Source organism: Oncorhynchus gorbuscha, linkage group LG16 (genome assembly GCF_021184085.1).
Source record: "Oncorhynchus gorbuscha isolate QuinsamMale2020 ecotype Even-year linkage group LG16, OgorEven_v1.0, whole genome shotgun sequence".
In the NCBI taxonomy this organism is placed as follows: Eukaryota; Metazoa; Chordata; class Actinopteri; order Salmoniformes; family Salmonidae; genus Oncorhynchus; species Oncorhynchus gorbuscha.
The window spans coordinates 75,805,389-75,812,624 of NC_060188.1; positions in this window are offsets into that span (position 1 = coordinate 75,805,389).

The window sequence follows — 7,236 nt, forward strand, 5'->3', positions numbered from 1 at the left end:
ATTACTTATCCTATCCTAGGTATTCCTTAAAGAGGTGGGGTTTCAGGTGTCTCCGGAAGGTGGTGATTGACTCCGCTGTCCTGGCGTCGTGAGGGAGTTTGTTCCACCATTGGGGGGCCAGAGCAGCGAACAGTTTTGACTGGGCTGAGCGGGAGCTGTACTTCCTCAGTGGTAGGGAGGAGAGCAGGCCAGAGGTGGATGAACGCAGTGCCCTTGTTTGGGTGTAGGGCCTGATCAGAGCCTGGAGGTACTGAGGTGCCGTTCCCCTCACAGCTCCATAGGCAAGCACCATGGTCTTGTAGCGGATGCGAGCTTCAACTGGAAGCCAGTGGAGAGAGCGGAGGAGCGGGGTGACGTGAGAGAACTTGGGAAGGTTGAACACCAGACGGGCTGCGGCGTTCTGGATGAGTTGTAGGGGTTTAATGGCACAGGCAGGGAGCCCAGCCAACAGCGAGTTGCAGTAATCCAGACGGGAGATGACAAGTGCCTGGATTAGGACCTGCGCCGCTTCCTGTGTGAGGCAGGGTCGTACTCTGCGGATGTTGTAGAGCATGAACCTACAGGAACGGGCCACCGCCTTGATGTTAGTTGAGAACGACAGGGTGTTGTCCAGGATCACGCCAAGGTTCCTAGCGCTCTGGGAGGAGGACACAATGGAGTTGTCAACCGTGATGGCGAGATCATGGAACGGGCAGTCCTTCCCCGGGAGGAAGAGCAGCTCCGTCTTGCCGAGGTTCAGCTTGAGGTGGTGATCCGTCATCCACACTGATATGTCTGCCAGACATGCAGAGATGCGATTCGCCACCTGGTCATCAGAAGGGGGAAAGGAGAAGATTAATTGTGTATCGTCTGCATAGCAATGATAGGAGAGACCATGTGAGGTTATGACAGAGCCAAGTGACTTGGTGTATAGCGAGAATAGGAGAGGGCCTAGAACAGAGCCCTGGGGGACACCAGTGGTGAGAGCGCGTGGTGAGGAGACAGATTCTCGCCGCGCCACCTGGTAGGAGCGACCTGTCAGGTAGGACGCAATCCAAGCGTGGGCCGCGCCGGAGATGCCCAACTCGGAGAGGGTGGAGAGGAGGATCTGATGGTTCACGGTATCGAAGGCAGCCGATAGATCTAGAAGGATGAGAGCAGAGGAGAGAGAGTTAGCTTTAGCAGTGCGGAGCGCCTCCGTGATACAGAGGAGAGCAGTCTCAGTTGAATGACTAGTCTTGAAACCTGACTGATTTGGATCAAGAAGGTCATTCAGAGAGAGATAGCGGGAGAGCTGGCCAAGGACGGCACGTTCAAGAGTTTTGGAGAGAAAAGAAAGAAGGGATACTGGTCTGTAGTTTTTGACATCGGAGGGATCGAGTGTAGGTTTTTTCAGAAGGGGTGCAACTCTCGCTCTCTTGAAGACGGAAAGGGACGTAGCCAGCAGTCAGGGATAAGTTGATGAGCTAGGTGAGGTAAGGGAGAAGGTCTCCGGAAATGGTCTGGAGAAGAGCGGAGGGGATAGGGTCAAGCGGGCAGGTTGTTGGGCGGCCGGCCGTCACAAGACGCGAGATTTCATCTGGAGAGAGAGGGGAGAAAGAGGTCAGAGCACAGGGTAGGGCAGTGTGAGCAGAACCAGCGGTGTCGTTTGACTTAGCAAACGAGGATCGGATGTCGTCGACCTTCTTTTCAAAATGGTTGACGAAGTCATCTGCAGAGAGGGAGGAGGGGGGGAGGGGGAGGAGGATTCAGGAGGGAGGAGAAGGTGGCAAAGAGCTTCCTAGGGTTAGAGGCAGATGCTTGGAATTTAGAGTGGTAGAAAGTGGCTTTAGCAGCAGAGACAGAGGAGGAAAATGTAGAGAGGAGGGAGTGAAAGGATGCCAGGTCCGCAGGGAGGCGAGTTTTCCTCCATTTCCGCTCGGCTGCCCGGAGCCCTGCATTGACAGATTCTGTGGGTTTTCCCTGATGAAGTGCTCCATTTAGAAAGGTCCTGTAAGTTGAGTGCACCACTAGGCTGCTCGAGAGCATTGATAAATGAGACATGTATGTTCTGGAACAGTAGGTTCTAACGTCCCCAGGGCACCAGGAGTCCATTCAATACCTATTAAGGGCCCAATGCAGCTATTTTGATCTAAATATCAAATCATTTCTGGGAAACCGTTAAGTACCTTACTGTGATTATTTTCAATTAAAATGGTCAGAAAAAAAAACAAAAATAGCTTCTTAGCAAAGAGCCATTTCTCAAGCAAGAGTTTTGCTAGGACTGTCTGGGAGTGGTCTGAGCGGGGAAAACTGAAAACTAGCTGTAATTGGCAGAGGTTTGTAACTCTCTTTCTTATTGGCCTATTAACTAATTTACTGCCTGGTGATGTCACCAGTCAGGCCAAAACTCGATCTCACCAAAACAGGCAGAATTGTCAGGCTGTCTTTTCAAACAGCTCTTACACTAAAAGGGCATTATCCTCATTTTCACAATTACACATTATTATTCCAAAACCCATAGTGTGGAAATATACAGTATCAGTGAAACATTTGGACACCTACTCATTCCAGGATTGTTCTTTATTTTTAAAATGTTCTACATTGTAGAACAATAGTGAAGACATCAAACTATGAAATAACACATATGGAATCATGTAGTAAGATTCTTCAATGTAGCCACCCTTTGCCTTGACGACAACTTTACACTCTCTTGGCATTCTCTCAACCAGCTTCATGAGGTAGTCACCTAGAATGCATTTCAATGTACAGGTGTGCCTTGGTAAAAGTTCATTTGCAGAATTTCTTTCCTTCTTAGTGCATTTGAGTCAATTCTACAAGGTAGGGGTGGTATACAGAAGATAGCCCTATTTGGTAAAAGGCCAAGTACATATTATGGGAAGTACACCTCAAATAAGAAAAGAGAAATGACATTCCATCATTACTTTAAGACATGACGGTCAGTCAATCCAGAAAATGTCAAGAACGTTCAAATTTCTTCATGTGCAGTCGCAAAAACCATCCCGCGCTATGATGAAACTGGCTTTAATGATGACCGCCACAGGAAAGGAAGACCCATAGTTACATCTGCTGCAGAGGACAAGTTCATTATAGTTAACTGCACCTTAGATTACAGCTCAAATAAATGCTTCACAGAGTTCAAGTAAAAGACACATCTTAACATCAACTGTTCAGAGGTGACAGCGTGAATCAGACCTTCATGGTTGAGTTGCTGCAAAGAAACCACTACTAAAGGACACCAATAATAAGAAGAGACTTGCTTGGGCCAAGAAATAGAGCAATGGACATTAGACTGGTGGAAATCTGTCCTTTGGTGTGATGAGTCCAAATTTGAGATTTTTGGTTCCAACCGGCGTGTCTTTGTGAGACGCAGAGTAGTGGAACGGATGACCTCCGCATGTGTGGTTCCCAGCGTGAAGCATGAAGGAGGAGGTGTGATGGTGTGGGGGTGCTTTGCTGGTGACACTGTCAGTGATTTATTTAGAATTCAATGCACACTTAACCAGCATGGTCCCCACAGCATTATGCAGTGATACGCATATATTAGTTGGACTGGGACTATCATTTGTTTTTCAACAGGTCAATGACCCAACACACCTCCAGGCTGAGTAAGGGCTATTTGACCATGAAGGAGAGTGATGGAGTGCTGCATCATATGACCTGGCCTCCACAATCACCCAACCTAAATACAATTGAGATGGTTTGGGATGAGTTGGACCGCAGAGTTAAGGAAAAGCAGCCAACAAGTGCTCAGCATATGTGGGAACTCCTGTTGGAAAAGCATTCTAGGTGAAGCTGGTTGAGAGAATGTCAAGGGTGTGCAAAGCTGTCATCAAGGCAAAGGATGGCTACTTTAAAGAATCTAAAATCTAAAATATATTTTGATTTGTTTAAGTTCTGGCCTGGTTTAGATCTTTTCTGTCGGAAAGATATCAGTTGGTCTCTGTGGATGGTTTATCTTCTGACAAATATAACCACTATTGTTTTCACTATATACTCTTGGTGATGTCATTCAGAAACATAATGTTAACTTTCACTGCTATGTGGACGATACACAGCTGTACATTTCGATGAAACATGGTGAATCCCCAAAATTGCTCTCCCTGGAAGCCTGCGTTTCAGACAGAAGGACGTGGATGGCAGATTTTTTAAAACTTTTAAACTCGGACAAAAGAGAGATGCTAGTTCTAGGTCCCAAGAAACAAAGAGATCTTCTGTTGAATCTGACAATTAATCTTGATGGTTGTACATTCATCTCAAATAAAACTGTGAAGGATCTTGTCGTTACTCTGGAGCCTGATCTCTCTTTTGACCAACATATCAAGAATGTTTCAAGGACAGTTTTTTTCCATCTTCATAACATTGGAAAAATCAGAAACTTGGAAAAATGATGCAGAAAAATATATCCATGCTTTTGTCACTTCTAGATTAGACTACTGCAATGCTACCAGATTGCACTAAATGAACTTCAGTTAGTACAGAAACACAGCTGCTAGAAAAAATGTGATCATATTACTCCAGTGCTAGCCTCTCTACACTGGCTTCCTGTTAAGGCTAGGGCTGATTTCAACGTTTTACTGCTGACCTACAAAGCATTACATGGGCTTTCTCCTATCCATCTTTCTGATTTGGTCCTGCTCTACATACCTACACGTACACTATGGTCACAAGATGCAGGCCACCTTACTGTCCCTAGAATTTCTAAGCAAACAGTTGGCAGTAGGGCTTTCTACTATAGCGCTCCATTTTTATGGAATGGTCTGCCCATCCATGTGAGAGACGCAGACTCGGTCTCAAACTTTAAGTCTTTATTGAAGACTCATCACTTCAGTAGGTCCTATGATTGAGTGTAGCCTGGCACAGGGGTGTGAAGGAGAACGGAAAGGCTCTGTAGCGACGAACCGCCCTTGCTGTCTCTGCCTTGCCGGTTCCCTTGTCTCCACTGGGATTTTATGCCTCAAACCCTATTACAGGGGCTGAGTCACTGGCTTACTGGTGCTCTTCCATGGAGGGGTGCGTCACTTGAGTGGGTTGAGTCACTGACGTGGTCTTCCTGTCAAGATTGGTGCCTCCCTGGGGTTTGTGCCGTGGGGGAGATCTTCATGGGCTATACTCGGCTGGTGTCAGGGTAGTAGGTTGGTGGTTGAAGATATCCCTCTAGTGGTGTGGGGGCTGTGCTTTGGCAAAGTGGGTGGGGTTATAATCCTGCCTGTTTGGCCCTGTCACAGGGGTATTGTCGGACAGGGCCACAGTGTCTCGAGACCCTTCCTGTCTCAGCCTCCAGTTTTTATGCTGCAGTAGTTTATGTGTCGGAGGGATAGGTTCAGTCTGTTATATCTGGAGTATTTCTCCTGTCTCATCCGGTGTCATGTGTGAATTTTAGTATGCTCCCTCTCTTTCTCTCTTCCTCTCAGAGGACCTATGCCCTAGGACCATGCCTCAGGACTACCTGGCCTGATGACTCCTTGTTGTCCCCAGTCCACCTGGTCATGCTGCTGCTCCAGTTTCAACTGTTCTGCCTGCGGCTATGGAACCCTGACCTGTTCACTGGACGTGCTACCTTGTCCCGGACCTGCTGTTTTGGACTCTCTCTCTACCGCACCTGCTGTCTCTAACTCTGAGTGATTGGCTATGGAAAAGCCAACTGACATTTACTCCTGAGGTGCTGACCTGTTGCACCCTCTACAACCACTGTGATTATTATTATCTGACCTTGCAGGTCATTTATGAACATTTGAGCATCTTGGCCATGTTCTGTTATAATCTCCACCCGGCACGGCCAGAAGAGGACTGGCCACCCCTCAGAGCCTGGTTCCTGTCTAGGTTTCTTCCTAGGTTATGGCCATTCTAGGGAGTGTTTCCTAGCCAACGTGCATCTAGATCTACATTGCTTGTTTGGGGTTTTAGGCTGGGTTTCTATACAGCACTTTGTGACATCGGCTGATGTAAAACGGGCTTTATAAATACATTTGATTGATTTATTGATTGAACTTTTTTGGTTACTACATGATTCCATATGTCTTCACTATTATTTTACAATGCAGAAAATCACTTTTTTTGACTGCACTGGGCTTTTAATGTCAATTTGCTCCCTTGTACTCTTATTTCCATCCTTCTATTGAATTTGATGCAATGGTGATGCTAACTGTTTATGGTCTTTTACATATACGTTTTTTTAAATCAACCGATGGTCTCCTTTTCTTGTTGTCATTCCCAGATGCCAATGCAATGTGAAAGCAATAAAAGCACACTCCAGTAATAAAATCACACTCCAGTAATAAAATCACACTCCAGTAATAAAATCACACTCCAGTAATAAAATCACACTCCAGTAATAAAATCACACTCCAGTAATAAAAGCACACTCCAGTAATAAAATCACACTCCAGTAATAAAATCACACTCCAGTAATACAATCACACTCCAGTAATAAAAGCACACACCAGTAATAAAAGCACACTCCAGTAATAAAATCACACTCCAGTAATAAAAGCACTCTCCAGTAATAAAAGCACTCTCCAGTAATAAAAACACACTCCAGTAATCAAAGCACACTCCAGTAATAAAAGCACACTCCAGTAATAAAAGCACACTCCAGTAATGAAAACACACTCCAGTAATAAAAGCACACTTCAGTAATACAAGCACACTCCAGTAATAAAAGCACACTTCAGTAATAAAAGCACACTCCTGTAATAAAAGCACACTCCTGTAATAAAAGCACACTCCAGTAATAAAAGCACACTCCAGTAATAAAAGCACACTCCTGTAATAAAAGCACACTCCTGTAATAAAAGCACACTCCTGTAATAAAAGCACACTCCTGTAATAAAAGCACACTCCTGTAATAAAAGCACACTCCTGTAATACAAGCACACTCCTGTAATAAAAGCACACTCCAGTAATAAAAGCACACTTCAGTAATAAAAGCACACTCCAGTAATAAAAGCACACTCCAGTAATAAAAGCACACTCCAGTAATAAAAGCACACTCCAGTAATGAAAACACACTCCTGTAATAAAAGCACACTCCAGTAATAAAAGCACACTCCAGTAATAAAAACACACTCCAGTAATAAAAGCACACTCCAGTAATAAAAACACACTCCAGTAATAAAAGCACACTCCAGATTAACCTTTGTGATGAGATCAATTGTCTACTTTCTAATCCAATCTGACTGATGATTTGCAGTGAAATGATATGAAACACAGAACAAACAAGGGACAGAGCTGGAACCACCTTTTGTGAGAAACAGC